General features: G+C 36.1%; 1 long non-coding RNA gene across 1 annotated transcript in view; it reads right to left on the bottom strand.

Moving 5' to 3' along the window:
* The window catches only part of LOC141058914 (uncharacterized), a 50,283-nt gene extending 49,616 nt beyond the window's left edge, over positions 1–667 (bottom strand). The window contains exon 1 of the long non-coding RNA XR_012222351.1: positions 566–667. This is a non-coding gene — a long non-coding RNA (uncharacterized lncRNA). The remainder of the gene's footprint in view (positions 1–565) is intronic.
* Between the last annotated feature and the right edge of the window lie 21,761 nt (positions 668–22,428).

Genomic DNA, 22,428 nt, shown 5'->3' with positions numbered 1-22,428 from the left:
CTGTCCCTTCTACACCTCACTGCACTCTCAGCATCTCATTTTTCCTTATACATATCACTTCACTCTCCGTACCTCACTGCCAATTCTAAGCATCTCACTGACCCTTTAAACTTCACTGCACTCTTAGCATCTCCTGCACTTTGAGCACCACATTGCCCCTTACACATCTCACTGCACTCAGGCATCGCACTACTTCTTCTATTCTTCTACACCTCACTGTACTCTCAGCATATCACTGCCTCTACTACACCTCACTGCACTCTCAGTTTCTCACTGCTCCTTCTACACCTCACTGCACCTCAGCATCGCACGGCAACTTCTACACCTCACTTTTCTTTCTACACCTCACTGCCCTCTCAGCGACTCACTGCTTCCATGTCTTACACTAGAGGAGCTGTCCATATTGCACTGCACTGAGTACATGGGCAGTAGCCCTCTCACTGTCAGCACTTATGTCCTTGCGCACTGCACAGTGTGCTCAGCATCTATGCGCCCCCACGCACTCAGCTGTCAGCTAGGAAATCGCTGCAGTCTGCACTGTGTGCTCGGTGTCCACAACACTCACTGGCAGAACTCACAGTTTCCCTCCTCTTCATACCCTGTGCTACAAGTCGGGATGGCGCCTCCTGTGGAGGAGCGTTGGTTCTTCTTAGGACCACTTGTCTTCTCTCCAGCTGTGGCTGGTTCTCCTCCATCCAGATCGAGGTGAGGCCAGAAGGACCTGTCAGTGCATCAGCGGAGGATCAAGGTGTCTTCTTCTCCCACCACCATGGATGCAGTGAGCCTGGAAGTCTCCACAACTTGGGCTTTCCAGTGAAGTTCTTCATCGACTGTAGCTGCCTGCAGGATGTCTCCTCTCCCTCCCCTTGTCCCCTGTCTTCTGGAGGTAAATGCAATCTCATAAGTTATTCCTATGCTATTGAGCAGGGGGCAACTAAAAGGCGTGAATAAAGCGCAAACTAGATCATGCGGGGGCTACACAATGCATGGGACAATGAATGGAAGCTCTCAGGATTTCTGCACACGTCTGCACCCCAGACACAGCTTGTGGGAGAAAACAAGTGCAAGACATCACAGTATCACAACTAAGTTATCAGAGGGATTATCCTCCCCCACCCTCTGCTCCAGTCTGGGGACCACCACCTCCTGCCTGTCCACAGCCCACAGCCGGCCACGCAGGAGCACACACGGTCCACAGCCTTCCAAGACCTCTGTCTCCAGCATTGTCCTTCCTGAGTATAAGGATGGCACTGGGAAGTCCTTCTATGCAAGTAAGTGCGTCTGATTGTCTACAGCCTGGCTACTTATGTATGAAGATTTGTACACATATGCTATATATATATATATATATATATATATATATATATATATATATATATATAATATTTATATATTCACAGGCAAACCCTACAGGAGGGATGGATATTATACATTGATGTTATATGTGGAGCAAATACATGCGGGCGAGTTGATGATATGGGAGGGTATATATATATATATATATATATATATATATATACATATATATGTCTGTGGATCTATAACTAATATATATATACACAAAAATTTACATATATATGTATATATATACACACATAATGTACACCACATACATATATACCTACATATACACACACGAGTATTTTCACAGAAATATATACAGTATATTTTTTCAATAGATGTATATATATATATATATATGAACTGCTCAAAAGAATAAAGGGAGCACTAAACAATGCAATGTATTGTTTCGTGTTCCCTTTATTTTTGAGCAGTATATATAATATATTACATAGTGTATATCTCTGATTCCTCCTATATTCCGGGGCTGCACTTGCCCTGCTATATGTTCCCACCCCAGCTTGTCTTTTCGGCCTGGCCTTGCACTAATGACCTATTCATGTTATTAGAAGACAAACTCCATAACAAAACGTTTATGATGCAGACAAACAGTTGCAGGCTTGTTTTGAAGCCTGGGAAAATGCCCGGAGTGCAGTGGAGTCCAGCCTATTCAGTACAGACCCTCTGCCTCCAGAGACCCTCTCCCCCCAGACATCATTGTCATGCTAATTGGACAAACTGAACTTGATTTTGAATTCCCCCCTCTATTTTGGGCTGTGGGAAAAAATGGAGACGCTACAGTGAGAAATAAATGAATGGGGCCTTCCTTCTAGGCCGCATACAAAGGGGGCATTATGCCAGACGTAACTTTTTAAAGACTAACACTAACACTAGTCTAAGCCTGGTCTTGCATACATTTTCTACAGTAAGTGCACACTTCTATGGCAGCTACATATTCATTCATACCAGCCCATTCACTTCACTTTTTGCTCACATCTTTTCTTCTTTTTTTTTCTCCTGGCATTCTAAAATGTATATTTACTTTTCTGTAAACATATTTTTTCTTGATATTATTTTTCTTTAATTTGTATTTTTAAAAGCAGCTAGTAAATTTAGTAAATTGTAATTTTGTGTGTACATACAGCTTACACACACACACTCACACACACACACGTTTATATATATATATTTATATTTGCCTGCATATGCTGTGTATATGTGTTTGTATTTATGTTTGTTTTCCACAATACACGTGCTTTCGGGATAAACCATATTTGCACACATATAAATACATTTTATTACATTGTATATTTGTTTAAAATTATTATTTTACATAATAAACTTAAAGAAACCATTGTTCCAAAGTAAGCTCTGCCTGAATAAATATGCAATGTGTTTAATTATTAACCTCTTAGATCTATATGTGTTGCTTTAATTTGTTAGAAACTTTACAGAGGATTTGCCAAATATCACCAATTTATAGTGTACAGATTTCTGTGTATTATATGCATATAGCGGTAATATAGCAGTACATAGTGATACATTCAATCTTAGCTTGGCACACACAGACATCATATTCTTTAGCAAGTTTTCACATTAATGGTCAAAATGAACCAAGTCATGCAAATTCTACATAAGGCTAGATATTATCCATCTGCATAATTTATATGCACATAAATATATGCCAGCGCGTTAACATGAGAGGGTATGTGGGTTGACACCTGTCATTTGAAACCAAGTGTTCCTGTACCAAAGAGCAGAGCTAAGGATGGATGGGATTTAAATATTATAGAACATTGAACACCATCTGTTGTTTTGTAGGTTCAGAAATCATCAAGACATTTTACAGGAGATGAGGTAAGATCATATTTTGTGTTGTTCACAGATTGCAGGTTATTGGAGACAGTAAAAGTGTTTCCATATATTTGTACTTATTGTATGAAATGCAATCAACATATTTATTTCAGCGCATGTATTAACATTAAGAGCATTAAATGTTTTTTTTTCTGTAAATATTATAACATTTATACTCTTTTTAAAATATATACTTAAAACTGTAGCAACTATATACATATATATATATACTGTATTTGTCAACATATGTACCTAATATATAGGGAAATTGTGCCACTTCAGATTAATAATGATGCTAATATTACTAATTGTAGCCTTAAAATTGTCTTCAGTATATTTGCAAGTTGGGATAGAGTATCAACTTTTATCCAAATAATGTGTTATGAGTATGTTATTTGGATGGTCAGATAAATGGATATGGTATATATATATATATATATATATACTGCTCAAAAAATAAAGGGAACACTATTCCATTTTCAACAGGCTGTTTGTGTTCCCTTTATTCTTTTGACCAGTATATATATAATTTTTATATATAATAAATATATTATACATACTTATAAAGTAATTCTAATCCCAAGTTTTGACAGTTTTATTATGTAACTGACCTCTTAATATTATAAAGTGCAAGATTTAGGCGTTTAGTCAGCTGACCAATGTGTTGATAATTGCAGAAAGGTATTTCAAATCCATCAGTAAAACTAATTTCCATATAATGATGCTGTTTCCTACAGGAACTATAGATCATTTGTATATGTTCGCATATATCGTGTGGATAGCATGTTAGTTAGCTCAGTTTTATAGCACAAACAGTACAAGCTGTTGAATTCAGCAGGGTATTGTAATCTCCATTTTATTCGATTAAATTATAGAATTCGGTTCACTGTCCTTAAGTTTGCCAAGATCAGAAAGTATGATAAAAAGAAATGAAGGGATATGCTGATGTCACGTGTTGTGTGCGTCATTAACAAAGGGGGAGATAATGGTGTTGCTCATCATTGCTAGATGTGATTTACAAGATCCATGTGAATAAAATGCTCCCCATGTTGGATTTCTCCCATGCTTTGTTCCATGGTGAGAAAGCTGGGAGGGGTCATAATAAGATGCTACTTATGAATAATTTGCCAGATCTAGGCCTGGGGCATGTGTGAGGTCTGGCTCAGTTTTGGTAAAGGGTGCTGCCCTCTTTCAATCACATAATAAATATCATGCATTGAAGGCTTGTGCCTAAATACATAAAATAGATGAAATTTGGTGCGATTGGAATGGAATCAATAACACATTATCAGCAGAGTACAATGAGTGTTCATATATATGAGAGATTAGGGATGGTGCCAAGTCAAGTTACATGACCTCTAAGCAAGAAAAAGGGGTTTATTTTTCAACGGCAGCTTCAACTGCTACCATGTGAACAGATTTGTGTTTTTGCCACACAATTTCTACAACTTAGCATTATTAAAGAGGATAGACAACGCACACAACCACATCCATTGTGTTATTGTCACTTACATTCTGTAAATGCCTAAAATATTTCAGCCGAGAGAGGTCAATGACATAAATAATGAAAGACTATTTCACGTTTATTGAACCCCATTAATCAGCACATTACTCGGTTTACAAGGTAGCGCAACTTAAAGTCCAAGATGTCAGTGCGATTGCAAACAGCATTCTTTTTTGCATTGGACAAAATGTATGTTGCTATGTGAACAAGCAAGCCCGGTGACCATAGAGATAAAAAAAAAATCCCCGTCACCGAGCATTATGAATGCAGTCAGCATACAACCATCAGACCATGTGGACACCATGGTGAGAAAAACACGAATCACCAAGCACAATGAGGCGTTGCACAAAGAGTTAAAAAAAACAAAACAAAGGGAAGTTGTGATGTATTAATTTGTTTTACTAATGTGTTGGCTAAATGTAAAGCTGTATCTTAATCCAACTTGATGGATCTGTGCACAACCATTGCAGTCAAGATGTAGCTCTCCATTGTCTGCAGCTTGGGAGACAGAGGCACTTTAGCCCCTGTGTTTGGGGGGGACAAATCAGAAAGAAACATTAGACAAAGCTCAGTGCACACTTGGGTGTCACAATGGATTTTCTAGGATTCCCACCCTTGGCCTGGCCTGTTTACTGGATCACCACGGGTTCTTAGTGCCCAGATATGATGGGTGCTGACGTCAGCCCGGACAGCCTACATTATTGATAATGGGGGGGCACAGGTGTAGCTTTTACACTGGAAACTGCTGCTTTCCTTTATCCTTTCATATTGTTATGATATTATGCTAAACATTTACCTACTGGCAAAACCATTAGCTTTAAACCTCCTTGCATTGTAGTCAATAGAATTTCAATCGGTATTTATTGACTATTATATATGTTTTATATGCAGCAAGATTGATTTTCTTAGTTTACCATCTGCATTGAGCGTGCTTCTTCTCATGCACCTCACCAGGTCCCTCAGCTTCCTTCAGGAGCATACAAGCTAATAAAGTGATGATTGCATCCATATCAGTTAGTGTATGTATGTGTCTGAAGAAGGGACATCAGATTGTGGGCCAATATAAAATACATTTTCCGGACAAAACTGCAGAATATGCTTACATTAAGACAAATCAGAGCTAATTACATAGATACAGTCTAAGAGAATCTGGTCTCATTTTTATATACTACAATTGGAAGTGAGCTTAATAATATGAGTTATTAACTTACTATATCTATGGCTTGCTCATATTATGGTTGGGATTACAAAATAGATAAATATCTATTTCTTTATATACTGATAATATGTTTCAAATTTTAGCAAATTAATATTTCACAAAACATCACATTATATTTCAGGTAGTAATCACATTTAGGACCCTATGTTTTACAATGAAATGTATATTTCTATAGGGTGTCTTATAATGAAAACCCATAGCTGCATTGCTTACAGTGAATGTCGGCGTCTCCATGTGTAAAATTGGGATGTGCACATATATACGTATTCTCTACTTCATCCCATAGAGACATCAACCTTCCTCATCAAATGTTCTCCATTGCCTCTTGTCTCACATAGAAGGTTTGGCTGCTGTTTGGCCATTGTTCTGCTGTAAGGTGGATGTACGATGCTGGGCCTCAATTTTGCACAAAGGCCGTCAATGACACGTTCTCATGGCCCCTCCATTTGACATATGTTCGACTGATTTTAATTTTCAATTTCAGATTTACATTGCATTGAGGTGAGGATTTGGCATTTGCACATCTTAATGAATGTGTGACCATATTATTCTTAAAACAGATTGCACAAATATGTCGTTTACGGCATATCTTCTGCATATTTATTACTTATATTCACTTGATTTTTTTTTTTTTTTACCTGCTAAATAGGAACTAATACATATAACTGAAAGCAGCTCTTATTATGGAAGTAAATGAAATACATATTAAATAAATGATATATATATATATATATATATATATATATATATATATATATATATATATATATATATATATATTAAATAAACACTTGTTAATGCATTTAAAAAAATGACTTTAATTCTAAAATATTAGGGTTCATTTTTGGTATTTGTTATGATGAAAGTTAAGATACAGATACTTCTACATGGGGAAAACAGGTCAAATGTCAATAAATATCCAGTACTGCATTTCCCAACAATTCCTTCTGCAGAGAAATGAGGTCCTGATACTAATTTCCATGTATTGAAATAGCATTATTTGGGCTATCTGGCTTATGAATTTGCTGCAGTAAAATGAAAATAGAACAGCGCCCTCAAGTGGCAAAATCCTCATAATGCAAATTATAATTAATTTGATTTTAAAACATTTCAATACTTCTTGTTTGTGTTCTAAAAAAGCGTAAAACAAATACAAATATAAAAATATTAGAATAATTCAAAGAAGCACAAATAAAACAATTTTTACAGACTAAAACCCACTATGGCTTTATGAAATAATGCTTATTTTGTTAGGACTTTTCCCCTACAGTACTCATGTATTATGGCCTGGGCTACGACGGCATTGAGTTTGAATGTGTTTTGTTCAAATTTGTTTCCCCGGGGTCTCCTGGTCTCTTTGCGAGCTACAAAATGTCAACGATGGTGTGTTGTAAGGGTGTCTGGAGCAGGGGAATACTTGGAACATTGCTATATGCTTTTCTGGAAATGTAGCACAGTATTGTAATATTCCTTTTCTATAGAGCAAGTGGTATCAAGGGGAATTGTAGTAAAACAAAGCTCAATGATCATTTACATTTGTAAGAAGACAAACTATTGTAGACGTTCCATGGTCACTGTTTAAGGTTAAACCCAATATCCTTTGTATGTACAATAGAGCAAGCCTCCATCCTTTCGTATTCTTCATTGGAAATTCTCATAGGTTTAGAAACAATCTCATGGTTTTCTGACCCTGATCCGATTCACGAATTTGTCAAAGACATTTTTATCTCATACGTTTTCGTTGTGCCCAACAATAAGTTAACTTTGTCAATAGAGTTGATTAATGGACAGGGTGAAAAAACAATTATACCACCACATTATAAAATAACAAAAGCATCATGGTGTTCACCCTAAGATCATATAGAGATGCAATTAGTTTCTTGTCAGATAATTCCAAAATAGATTTTTATATATTTTGTTAATATACATCACAGATTGCTCCAATAATGTCATATTTATCTACGTCGTCAATATGTCCAAAGCGATAATGCAAAAATTTAAAAAGTAGTCTTTTATAGAAACATATGTAAATGACGAATATACTAAACATAACCATAGCAAATGAGATTTTCCATGAAGGCTGTGATAACAACCCGATAACATTGCTTAATGTAATTGCACATTTATTATTTTAAGATATAACTTTTATTATTAACTGCTGTGATATTTATTGCAATAATAAAACAAGAATGGTGCTCAATTAAAATGAGCATTGACACCTGACATGTTATATATATTTATTTCTTGATATAAGTTTCAATTTGTCAACTTTGCCAATTAAAAAAGAAGTATCAGAATTAAATTAGAGATGACAGAATTGATCCGCGCAGGGTCGAATTTGTTCAAATTTGCAAAGACCTGAAAATTCGACTCACTCTGAGATTCGACTCTCAGGGATCGGCAAAAAAAACGTTCGTTACTGGTGAAGACTCAAAAAGTGAATTAATGACAAGAGGCCAGGCAGGCGTCTCCATAATGAATGCCCTGAAACTATCACATCACATGGACAGCACAGCCAATCAGGGTGGTCTATAACAACCAGTAGAAAAGATGCTCATTTGGTTGCTAAAACTCATCTGAAACCAAGGCTTGCGTCACAGAAAGAGTGCTTTGTGTATTGTGAGACAGGCACATGCCTAAGGAATAATCTCCATAATCCAGAAATGGAAAAAACCACTGTGTTTCTCATAAAGTGTTTATTTTTTTCACACTTCATGTGTAATAGCCCAATATTAGACCTATACACACCACCCAAATACCTCTGTTGTTTACCACCTCATGCTATCTGTTTCCCCCTAGCCAGGTAGGTTGAGGTCACTTGGATATTAATAAGGCTGTGTTTGCATTAAAGAGCTCAAAATAGGTTCAATACAGTTCTAGGAGAACTCATAGTGTTATGCATGTATGTTCTGGTCAGTTGAAGCCTTTTCAGTATTGCAATTGTTTCCAAATTTATTTGCCAAAAATCATACTTTGGGGACCATTCAGTGAAGCAGGCAAATTCTAATTTGAAATTTTTCATCAAACTCTACTCAGAATGCCTAAAAAACTACCAATTACTGCTGAGCCATCATTTCCTGTGTGTTCAGATAGCCTAGGTAATAGAGACCAGTGAAGGACTTGGGAAATATTCAACCAGGATAAGTCATTTTTTTAGCCATACTGAGCTATATTAATGTAGTAGACAGCCACTTTAAAAATGCATTGCTTAGAATAGAGCTGATGATATCAATCAAAGGTGTATACATTTCCCATAAGATTCTCAGAACTGGAGATATGTGATATAAAGCAGGGGTCCAAAAGGTGGCCATGTTCCTTGTTTTCCTGTTAGCAATCCCACTGAGGAACCATACAATTAGCACACCATAACTTTCAATGGGTCCTTGTTTTCATATACTATTCAGCAAAATGGAATTATTTGTGCTAATTTCATGTAAGAAATATGATTATTTTTTCTTTAAAGAGGTTTAATGTGTATTAAATTATGACAAGCATTCTGCAACGGTGAGGTTTCCATAGTGGAGTAAGGACCGCATTGTGTAGCAGTGCCCCTAGGGGCGTATGTGCTGCAGATAATGCAAAAATGACAAGCACAACAGCCATAAAATATTGCTGCTCTTCACCAAATGGAAATAGATCACTTGTGCATTGTGCTTAAAAGCAGTGAAGTTTCCAATATTTTGTTGCTGCTGGTATACTTTTCCGCTAATTGGAGCATATAGATGATGTGTTCCAGTGAATACAGTTGGGTACATTGGTGTCATCTATCTGAGGCATATACATCAAGAGATGCGCCTGACAAAGACCTCCCATGGTAGCTCAAAACAAGATGTGAACCGACACTTAGATCAGTATCATTTGATCATAGTGTATATTTAAAAGATATTTTCATGTCTTCAAGGGGGTTATGGTTTGGGAAAAAAATGGAATGAAAAGATGCATGGTGAGCCCAACTAACAATCATAGTCACACAGCTGAACAGCTGATTATCGGGAGTGCGCCAGGTATTCGGGTTGCCGTTGCAGCTATTCGGGAAGCGCTATAGCTATTCAGATAATCTATTTGATCAACTCTAGGCACGACCTGACTAGTCCGCCAGCTGTCCTCTCCCCATCCTGCTTCAGATGCTTGTCAGCGCTCTTTCCTGTGTTTACATTGTGAGAGACCCATCAATTACCAGGTGTGAGGTGGGGAGAACCCAGCCAGGGCTGCATCGGACTAGTCATGTCAGAGGAAGACATATCTACCTGCAATCACGCAGGCAGGCTCAGTGGTACAAGCAGCGTGAATCGGATGGCTGGTTCGCTTTAAAGAAAGCTATTAGATATATAAAATATGTTGTGGAGATTAATTTACTATTCAATTTACACTTTTCCTATATGATCCAGAGTAGTTAGATGAGGAAACCGTTTATTACGTGACTACAATGCAGGCAGAAAAATAAAAATGATTACAAGTTATAGAATTTTGCACCTGCACAGTGGAATATGATGGATCTTCAGTATTGTGTTTCCATTGCTTTTAAATTATCATTGAATAGTTTATTATGAAGACACTGTATCACAGCCTGTTATTAGTCAGGGATCTCCCACTTCAGCACCATGGAGAGAAGCAAAGTGCTGCCAATCTGGCCTGGTCTTCTTCTCACATCAACGTAAAGACTGCTCGTCAAGAGTGAGTACTAATGATACCATCAATGCTAGAGAACAATGAGCCTTTTATGAGACCTATAACTGCCATGATAAAACAATGCATGTCCTATTAATGGATTATATGCACTGTGGTTTATCATTATGCTAATAAATACATGGTGGAAAGATTTCTCAAGTACTGTACATACATTATAACTGCATTCATCACCGTGCAGTCAAAAATAATAGAGTGCAATTGCTAATCTTTTCTTTTTTGGGGAAACTCTTGTAGAAGAACTCCACTTTTTCAACAACAATTTAAAACATACCAAAGTTACAATAATCTAACTCTTATGTAAATGATATCTTCTTAATTCACTTTTTAATTTTAATTTAGAATTTTGCTGCTTTTCTGTAACTGGAAGCCAGTACATAGTGGGAGATAACAGTTACACAGTCTGAGCTAAGCAGTTAGGTCACTGGTCGAATAGCCAAGTAAAAAAAATAAGACATTCCAAATGTTAAGCAATCACATGCCCTTTTTCATGTTCTAACCTGCTAACCTTTGTACAGTTTGTATACATGATGGCCCATTGACTCAGATCTGTTTTGATGTGGAAATGGGAAAAATCCTATCAATGACATATATTATTATAATGCAATATTCTTAAATGAAAAAAAGATTAAAAAAAATATGCATTATTGCATTTAGGGGATTTAAATGTTTACAAGTCACTTTTTTTTCCTGCACCTTATTCTTCTTTTAATTTGTGCCTTTTTTAAATGCTATTTTTAACTCGTTTTTCTTTTATATGTTCGCCATTGTGATCAGGGTTTGGAGTTTCCTGATGTTTTCAGCTGATGTATTAATTGCCAATATTTAAAAAGACACAAATTTTTTTTTGTGCAAATCTACTCCAGGCCTACCTGGAATGATTGGGCTTTTTTTTTGTACGTCTGAATTTTTCATCAGAACATGTGACATTTTTCCTTTTAAAAGTTGCCAAAAAGGTAAAAGATACAAATAAAGAGCATTTTTATTTCGTACAAAATTCATGAATCACATGCACCATTTTGAAGAATTTGGCATAAAAACCACTGGAAAATACCACAAGACAAAAAAATACAGAGACTTAAAAAGAAAACCTGCACGTGATAAATCAGATTCTTTATGGTTAATTACATATAGCTTGATCTCATTTAGAAAAACGATTAGAAATTTTTTTTAATTTTTGCGCATAGTCAGCCAATAACAATACGCTTTAATTTTTTAGAGCACTTTAGGAAATAAAAACAGAGCTAGGGTTGCTATAAACAGTAATGGAAGCACGGGCCCAATTTGCACAAACAGCGATTCTCAGTGTTCTTGCATCACCTATGTATTAAATACATGCACATAGACTGAGGATCACTTTACGTCAATGGTGATCTGCATTCATTCTGCACATTGATTCTGGAGATTAGAGAGGAAAATCTGAGTAATCGGCTGCCATGACCCTGGGCTTCTTCTTAGTGGATTATAAAATCCCAGCACAAGAGCTTAATAGACTATGATAAATTTTGGAGTTACAAGGCGCGGGGATTTCATGGGTTTACTACAACAAGAAGCGCATTTTAGCTCTGCAGATACTCTTTGCTGCCCCCTGTGGGTAACCATCAGAAGAAGTAAAAAGACAAAAGATTATCAGTTTGGATGGCTGAGGAAGCGATAACCAAAAGATGAGGCAGGTTAAGACCACACAATGTTAGCTTTCATATAATAGCTTCTGTTTAAAATTCTATAGAAAGAAAAAGGGGCAAGTTAGGAAAAGGAGATTTTAAATAAAATGTAGTGATGAGCGAACATGCTCGGATAAGGTGTTATCCCATCCTCGGGTGCTGACTGAGTGTCGTCGGCTTGCTCGAATAATATGTTCGAGTCCCCACCGCTGCATGTGTCGGGGCAGTTTGGCCACCGCTACACATACAGGGATTGGCTGTTTGTGAGGGAGACATGCAGCAGCGGGGACTCGAACATATTATTCGAGTATGCCGAAGACACACGAGCATGCTCGGATAACGCCTTATCATAGCACATTCACTCATCACTAATAAAATGATGTTTTATGCATAAAATAATGCATCTTGAATTCATCTCCACCCTAAACAATGTATTTGCATGCTACTGGTTTCAAGTTAGATATTCATCCTGAAGCTATTGAGCGAAATGTAGATCACGTCTAGCACTGGTTGGTATTTCAGTAACGACATATTATGTATTACGTTACTCCTTTGTGATTTATTCTAGCTGTAGGTCCAGGTTAACTATCCTTAAGCAACATTTTTATCTATTTTGCATTTGTAAATATCTGTCGCCACCAGTTTATGGCCTGTCATTTGTGTTTCAAATGGGTTTTAGTTCTATGGTAGCATTAATATAATTTATATTGTTTATTACATTTTATTATGTCCAATTTTTTTTGATCAGGGATTTTGTATGTGGTTTATGGTTTGGAAATTCTCCCTGTCCATTTAAGCACCCTATTGCTATCTCATACATATATACAATAAATATGCACATATAATACCCAACTCATAGTATATACACAGTGTCTCACATCTTCCAAAACAGGGTTTTATAGGAGAGGAATCTATTGGAGTGGATTGTAATTTGAACTTGCAGTTGACGTGTGGCAATGTAAGCAGGATCCTTTGTAGAAAAAAAGAACATATATATGTATATAATTAATAGTCAGTGTCCTGTAAACCTAGCAATTTCAATCTGAATGAGTTATGACTATAATGACTCAAACCTGAGCAACAAGCCAGTTTCCACTCCGAGCACGATGCATGTACAATGCAGGAATGAGTCAGTAGAAAAGCTCCAGAATGGTGCAGAAGGCTGGTAGGCGTGGGCATAGTGTGCAGTGTTCACATCTACCCATATGGTGAATGTGATCTTGCATTTTGGAGTAAAGTACTTGAGGAAAAAAAGTCAATCCATTCATAGAATTCCAAAACGTCTCTTAGGTAAGAACACTGATGGTGAATTCAAAGATCTTATTTTTTTAAAGATCAGAAGTGCTGTGATTATAATCAGAATGAAAAAAGGTCTTCCATGTTAGATGCTGGGAAAGTCACTGGCAGCTTTTCTTGTCAATTTTAAAATATATTGTTAAGAGAAAGCTGTTAATGTCATTCAATGTGAAATATTTGCCCAGTAACACCATTTCCAATTAAATGTTAAGGTATGATATTTCCTTATTAATGAATTAAAAAAAAAAAATGGTATCAGATATTGTTCGAAAATAAAAAAAAATATATGTATGAACTTTAGACACTATTCATACATTTTCATCTGGTTATTTATTTATTTTACTCACTTATATAGCGCTATTAATTCCACAGCACTTTACAGACATTATTGGCACTGTCCTCAATGGGGTACACAATTCATATTCCCTATCAGTATCTCTTTGGAATGTGGGAGGAAACCGAAGAACCCAGAGGGAACCTACGCAAACATGGGGAGAACATACAAACTCCTTGCAGATGTTGTCCTTGGTGGGATTTGAACCCAGGACCCCAGTGCTGCAAGGCTGCAGTGCTAACCACTGACTACGGTGCTGCCCTTATGAGACTTTGATTCTACTGTGAATCTATGTATTTATTAACAAGAATTTAGCCAGTGAGAAATTAATATACATTTTTATCATTATGTGTATACACAAACCTGTCTTGTAACTTCCAACCTTCATATAAAGCGATTAATAATACATTTATTACTATATGTATATTATTATATCGGTTTAGGCTGCGAATGTGTTAATAAAAATAAAATCTGCATTAAATGGATTACAAGGCACATAGTTATTAACGGGGTTTGTAGTTTATAGATATATATTTTTTTATTGTTTCCCCTTTTTATAATCTATAAAAATGTAAAATGCATTAATGTAGGATCTGCTATTTGTACTAGATTAGATAGGGGTTAAATTTTCGGTGATGACCAATGTGTACCACCTTTCTTTATCAGGCACAGATTCCTTCCTTTATTTTCAGGTGTGTCTGGGATTACAGCTCACTAGAGTCGTGTCCCATCCACACTAACTAAAGTACAGACCTGTGGGTGTGACTAATATTATCAGTGGGATTGCCAGTCAGACCTCCACAGATCTAATATAAATGGCCTGCCCTAAAGGTTTGTGCAATGTGCAGTACTGTTGGTTGGTGGCCATTTAATAGTCTTTGTACACAGGCCAACCATGCTTCAGATACGCACTGAACAATCTGGAACATAGTAGAGTGCACATAGGCTGCCATTGTCCTTGGCATGGCCGGTCTTGCCAAGAATGGTGATCGTTTGTGCAGTCCAAAAGATCCTTTCACCTGACGAACCCATCATTTTTCTCTTTTGTCGGTGATCAGGAGCCTGTTTAGACTGTAATATTAAAGGGAGCGTTCCTAGGAAACCTGGTAAACAATAATTGTGCAGTGTAAATGGACCTTTATAGGACCGTTAAAGAACCATATAACATCTTAAAGAGTCATACAGTAAATAAAAGGCACCATCTAATCCTCATGTATGTGTACATGTACATGTGTGTATATCCACGTAATACAGAATAGACAGTTTAAGTTTTTTCCATATGCTTTATAAAATCATGATCCAGGTGGAATAGAACTGTATGTGCGTAGCCGGCTTCGGTCTACTCCCACAGCATGCTTCCAGAAGATGTAAAAAATAATGGCACTTTGATGCTTCACTTTTTTCCCTTTACAAAGACATTCCTTCAAGTGGTGTCTGGATCTTGGTTTCTATAGGTCTCAACTGTATTTTATGTTTTCATTGATGCTTAAATAAACCAGTGTGTCAGTTAAGTGAAATGTTAGGACTACACAAGTAGCCACATTTCCATATTTTCTGTTATCCATTTATTTTGTTCATAACTTATTTCAAGCACTTTATATATGTCACCTTAAATTTTGGAAAAGCACTAAAGAAATTGTAAAAATGGAGTTGACAAAAAAGCAAAAAATAAAAAATGAAAATGTAAATCAAATATAATGAGTATAAAGCAAAAAAGAATTATTGATTCAGCTTGCCGAATGCATGCTTACATTATTTACCCTCATGCTTCTATAGTTGAACAAAAAATGCAGTTGGGTTGTAAGAAAACAGTTCATCTTTGTCAAAAGCTAAAAGTATAGAAGGAAACAGAAGCATAGGCAAATATTTAGTTAATATGTATTTAAATACCCTGGTCCCATTGCTAGTGACACATCACTTGGTAATCTGCACCTTGGCATCATGCCCATTGGTAAAATTCATGTGTAGGTTACAATAGAGGTCCCCTCTGATCTCTGATCTGACGTTTTATCAGCGGGCTGCTTATATAGTATTTCCCTAATATAAGGTTGTAGGAGAATCATTCCCGTAAATTCCTAAGAGTATTCAAATAATTATGTGCATGAATGAATAATTCCCTCAAAAACCAGGGGGCAGAAATATCATTGGTGCAGCCTCACAGGGGCCAGGAGGTAAGGGGGCCCTTTTCCACCTCCAAAGCAGCAGGGAGTTTCTATTATAGCCGAACTATTGGACTCAAAGGGACTATATACTGTTCTCGTGCAGGGGCTCCTTTTTGTCTATGTTCACCACTGTCAAAAGTTATTAGTAGGCAACAGGCTGTTGTAAACCAGCATGTCATCTAGTACAAACTAACAGCAATGCTACAAGTATTGTCCGTCTCTGGTAGTCATGATTGTTATTAGCAATAAGAGGAAACTTATGCAACAGGTTTGGCATTGGGGTGTAGATAAAGAGGGTACAGAGGTAACAGTTGCACCCAGGCGCTGGTGCTTAAGGCTGCTTGATGACATTCTCCCACAGACACCAGTATTATAAATGACACATGGTAGGTAGGGAGGGTCTGTGATAGATTTTACTTTGAGGCACAAGAGTTTTAACCTACACCTGTTTAGAGTGTCACAAAATTCGGTTCTGATTTGGATTCTCCACATAATAGTTCATATTTAATATTGTCCACTTACTTGGTCCTATTGACCTCCACTTTTAATTATATAGATTAGCTTAAAGTGGTCTAACAGCAAGATAAAAAAGCTCTTGGTACCCCTCCGATCTTTTGTTTGAAGGGTCCCTGCTACTTCTTTATTGTTTGCATTGGCTTATAAGGCTGGTACGTACTTGCCTGCACTGCACATTTTTTAGCGAAAGTGAAAGGAATTGCCATGTAATGTAACATCATTATAATATTTATTATAAATATAATATATATATACATATACGCACGTCTGTTTTTATCTACACACATGTATAACATTTATTCTAAATATATATATATATACACACACACACACACTTTTTTATACATGTGACAAATATAAATATATATATATTTACTATTTATTATAAATGTATATCATTTTTACATGTATAAACATATATGCATATACATATACTGTATATGTGATCAATAAATACACACATATACTGTATATATACATATACACACAGTATACATTGCAGAAATGTAACAAAGCAAATCTTAAATATATTCCTGTTTAGAAAATACGATAAAATGATAAATTAGACCTCTCACGTCTACAGGATAGCTGAACTACAAAATTACTGCTTACTTTTATTTCCTTTCTTAACAGATAAGACAAGATCAATAGAATGCAAAATTTGTCAGTATTCAACTTGTTAGGATTCCCAGACTGTTACCATAGAGACAAGAGTCAGGATTTACCCAGAAGTAACAACATACAGCCGAGAGCTTATATAACAGGAAGCTAATATTGGTTAATAGGAGATGTGTAGGTAAAAATAAATTAAATGATAGATATTAAAAAATGGAACAGCACACTATATATCCAAACACGTTGGGTGCAAGACCTCCAATATTTACCAAAACATAAGGTGGGATAAATAAAGTCCACTTTTTATTTGGGTAAATATTGGTGTACTGCCTGCTTTTCCTTCGATAGTTTTCTTTATCACTTTTCTCACAATGTGCTCTAATTGTAATTTTACTATATATTCTTTGTATTACTAATGGCACAATTAAGCAGTATAACTTAGCACTTTATAGTGTATATTTCATGAATGTATAATTTGTTACCTTATAACATTTAGAAGAATATTTCAATAGATATTTTTAAGCACTCTATCTAAAAAACTATCTATATCTTTTGCTTTTTATTCTATAATTCATTATTTCCATAATTATAATCATTATTCCAATTGTAATCATGTTGATTTAATATTTTGTTGTATTTTTTTTTTAAATATTCCAAATAGTTTAATATCCAACTATAAGATCTTGCTTTCTAATATTAAAATATCACAATATCTTCAAACACAAACTTCAGTTTCTATACTGATTAGATGCTATGTTAGGGGTTTTAAAATTTCAGTTGGTCAATAATTCTTGATACTATCAACTACTAGAATTTAGTAGTAAAATAAGATAAATCTATAGAAACCGAATCAACATAGTAAATACATGGCAAACATCAGCATATATGTACCGGAAATAATAATTCCATAATTGCATTGTACTTCTAGTCTTGACTATCACTGATGTATTTAAATATATGTGTGTGATTATATATTTACACACAAATACACAAATGAACATATGTATAGGATATCCATGGGCTTTGAAGCAAAGGGCAGCATGTATGGTATGGTGTAATCTTGACACGCTGTTGGTGGAGTGACCTCTAGCCCCTGTCTAGGCTATCCTTCTCAGGATGAGGTCTTTTCATGTACTCAGCTCAGCTTTATTCCCAAAACCTCTTTTCAATCCCAGACTTTCCCAGCTTCCAAAACCCAGAGGAAGAGAGACGGAGGAAAAAAACTTTCTTCTGATCTTCCAACTAGAATTTTATCAGTTAGATGGAGAATGGAGATGTTCCCATAATGGACCAAATTGACCATGCCCCTTCTCTTGAAATAATGCTCCAAAAGAAGGAGGGGTGCGGGGCTATGATAATGTTAGGGGTGTGGGGGAAGGAGGAGGAGTGATAATTTCTCAGGGTCATTCTGGTTTTCCAAATGAATCCACATTCATGGAATTGCATCTTCCTCTCTCTCATCAACCAGAACATTCAACTTCAGTTAGCAACTTCATAATCGTTTCCAAAAGGTATTTTACTTTTTACTTCTACGTGTATGTGTACTCCTTCATAGTTTCTTATATATAGATATATAGAAGGTCAATTTGTGCTATTTGGATTTTATGTATATGTATATATATATATATATACTTAGCAAATAAAACATATATCTTGTTTATACATGTTAGTACTGAGCGAGTGAAGAATTTTACATATATGTACGCGCTTGTAATTTTTAATTTTTAATTTGCTTAGTAGAGAATACAAATTTAAAAATACTTTAGTGATTATTGTAAGTGGTAAAATATATTCAAGTTGGTAGGCAATGTGTTGTAAATGGTAACTAATAGGCCTTCCTACAGAAGACATGCAATTTTTATATAGAAAATTATGTGTTATGACAATATATAATAGTAAATGACCTTTATAGATTCAAGTGCTTTAGAGCACCGAGGGAGCGAAAGTTTGAGTGTCTGAAGGTCAGGTCATGGGAAGAGGGGAAATAAAAAGAGTATGGTAGTGGAGAATTTAGAGAAAGAAAGGAATACGATGAAACAATTGAGAAGGGATAGGAATGTGTCAAAGGATTGAAGGGGGAAATGACTGAAAAGAGATTTACTGAGACACTGATGTCTGGGAGAAAGTGAAAATAATTCAAGTAGCCATAATTGAGAATAGGATAATGCTGTAGAAGTTCTGGCAATCTACTCTAGCAAAGCTGAGGCCTTCTTTAGCGGTTTTTCATCTAATGTTATGTAATCAACTACAAGCTACAGTAACATGTGGCTATCATTTCAACTAACTTTGCTTGTGCTAAACTAGTGAGCCACAATTTGTAAGGGTTTAACTGATAAAGGGTGAGAAAATCAATTTATCTTCTAATAACTCTTGTATAGCATACAGATGGCATGTAACTTTAGCATTAGGGACCATTAAGTATTTTATAAATGTAGTTCCACTAAGCACAGCAAGTAGTATCCTCCTAGTCTAAAATACTAAAGTGGTAGTTTAAAGATGAGGACGTGTGAAAAACTTCATCTAAACTAGTTTACATTGGATTGAATACTGATAGGGCCAGATTTCTATTGGATTATATTACTGCACAAAATAAGATTTTAAACATTTTTATGTGACATATTATTACACAAAATAAGATTTTAAACATTTCTATTTGACATCGTTGATAACAGCGTGGGAACCATGAAATCATCTACATAGTGAGTTGGTTTCTGTCTTTGGTTACCTAGCTGTATGAGTATACCTAAATTCATAAAGCTAGACAACCGAACGTACAAACCGATTCTCTCCTCCACAGAACGACCACAAGACTACAAGGCCTTGGAAGGAGCTGTGTGTAGAAGACTATGTGGACAAACCATGTAAACCAGTCTTGATGCGTCTTTCAATTCATGCCCATGCAGTTTAGCTCTAGAGATGTTTATGCCATATATATATATATATATATTTTACTGGGAGAAGCAATTTGTATAAAGTTTGATAGATATCGCCATCATTAATTATTTTTGCTGCACAGCCACATGCATAATAAGAAACACACAATCAATCATGTTCAAGTTGTACCCATCTGCCAAAATCAAAACACAGTTTAAAATACAAACAAACAACCAAATATACAGTTGTGTTTGCCCCTTTCCTGATTTCCTATTTTTTTTGCATGTTTGTCACACGTAAATGTTTCAGAAAATCAAATAAATTTAAATATTAGACAAAGATAACACAAGTAATCACAAAATGCAGTTTTTAAATTAAGGTCTTTACTATTAAGGGAAAAAGAAATCCAAACCTATAGGGCCCTGTGTGAAAAAGTCATTGCCCCTAAACTTAATAACTGGTTGGGCCACTCTTAGCAGCAACAACTGCAACCAAGCATTTGCGATAACTGGCAATGAATCTTTTATAATGCTCTGGAGGAATTTTGGCAGACGCATCTTTGCAGAACTGTTGTAATTCAGCCATATTGGAGGGTTTACGAGCATAAACTGCCTTTTTAAGGTCATGCCACAGCATCTCAATCAAATTAAGGTCAAGACATTAACTAGGCCACTCCAAAGTCTTACTTTTGTTTTTCTTAAGCCATTCAGTAGTGGTTTTCCTGGTGTGTTTTGAATCTTTGTCCTGCTGCATAGCCCAAGTGCGCTTCAGTTTGAGGTCTTGAACAAATGGCTGGACATTTGCCTTCAGGATTTTTTGGTAGACAGCAGAAATCATGCTTCCATTTACCACAGCAAGTCTTCCAGGTCCTAAAGCAGCAAAACAGCCCCAGACCATCACACTGCCACCATCATATTTTACTGTTGGTTCCATTTCTGAAATGATGTATTACTTCTACACCACATGTAATAGAATGAATAAAAATACCTTTGACAAATATCTGCATTTTAAATGTTAGGAAATCGACATAATAATTCAATAGCAGACACAAATGAATGGACAATAAGGACAATCGCAATCTACCAAGAGAACACACTGAGCCAAGCTCTAAAAAAGCGACTATAAGTCCAAAGTAAAATCAATAATTTTATTGTTAAGATAAATCCAGATACAAATGGGAGGAAAGTGGACAATAACGTGTGGAAACTGCACCACGCATGGATAACAAAGGGTTGCTGTACAATCAGAACCTATAAAATATCAAGAAATGCATGCATTAAATTCCTAAATAATCACAAAGTGCATATAGTGCATGGCAATGTATGGCAAATAAGAGTGCACCGCCAAAAAAATATATCTTATTCAAGCTCCATCCATCAAGTAACAAATAAATAAATACACATGTCTTTATGAGATAACAGGTGATGATTCACCATAATTCAACAGATATATGACGCCTAAAAAGCAAAGTAGCAGGAGAAGCGAGAATTACCTGATGAAATGACAGGCAAAGGTTCCAGCAGTCAGCAACCTGGGTTATGGGGTCTTTTGTGTCTTCTTGGATGAGTAATTTTGGTCGGTTAGCCACTCCTGGGAAGGTCCACCACTGTCCCATGTTTTTGCCATTTGTGGCTAGTGACTCTCACTGTGGATTGCTGGAGTTCCGAAACTTTAGAAATGGCTTTATATCCTTTTTGCAGACTGATAGATCTCAATTAATTTGTTTCTCCTTTGTTTCAGAATTTATTTGTATTGCGGCATAATGTCTATCTTTTGAGGATCTTTTGTTCTGCTTCACTTTATAAGACAGGCCCTATTTAAGTGATTTCTTGATTGAGAACATGTGTGGCAGTAATCAAGCCAGGGTGTCACTAGGGAATTTGAACTCCGCTTCCTAAAGATGTGATAAACCACAGTTGATTTATGTTTTAAGAGGGGGTGGCAATCACTTTTTCACACAGGGCCCTGCAGGTTTGGATTTCTTTTTCCCTTAATAATAAAGGCCTTCATTTATAAACTGCATTTTGTGTTTACTTGTGTTATCTTTGTCTAATATTTAAATTTGCTTGGTGATCTTAAACATTTAAGTGTGAAAAACATGCAAAAGTGTAGGAAATCAGGAAGGGGGCAAACACTTTTTCACATCACCAAAAAAGTGGTAAAATGCTGGAGGGGAGAGTGTCACTCAGGATGTTAGCCTCCATGATATGAACCTGGAAAAATGCGCCAGCATATTAAGTGCTGAGAGGAGTTACTTGGCTATTTTAAGGCTGGGTTTTAGTGAACAGCTGATGAGTGCGTGGGAGGCTGTTCACCAAATCACCACCCCAGGATGTGGGCGCTTGGTAAATAGAGCTGAAACT

Source organism: Dendrobates tinctorius, unplaced genomic scaffold (assembly GCF_039654945.1).
Source record: "Dendrobates tinctorius isolate UK_male_01 unplaced genomic scaffold, ASM3965494v1 ptg000219l, whole genome shotgun sequence".
In the NCBI taxonomy this organism is placed as follows: Eukaryota; Metazoa; Chordata; class Amphibia; order Anura; family Dendrobatidae; genus Dendrobates; species Dendrobates tinctorius.
The sequence above is the reverse complement of the archived record's forward strand: the minus strand, read 5'-3'. Positions and strand labels throughout refer to the sequence as shown.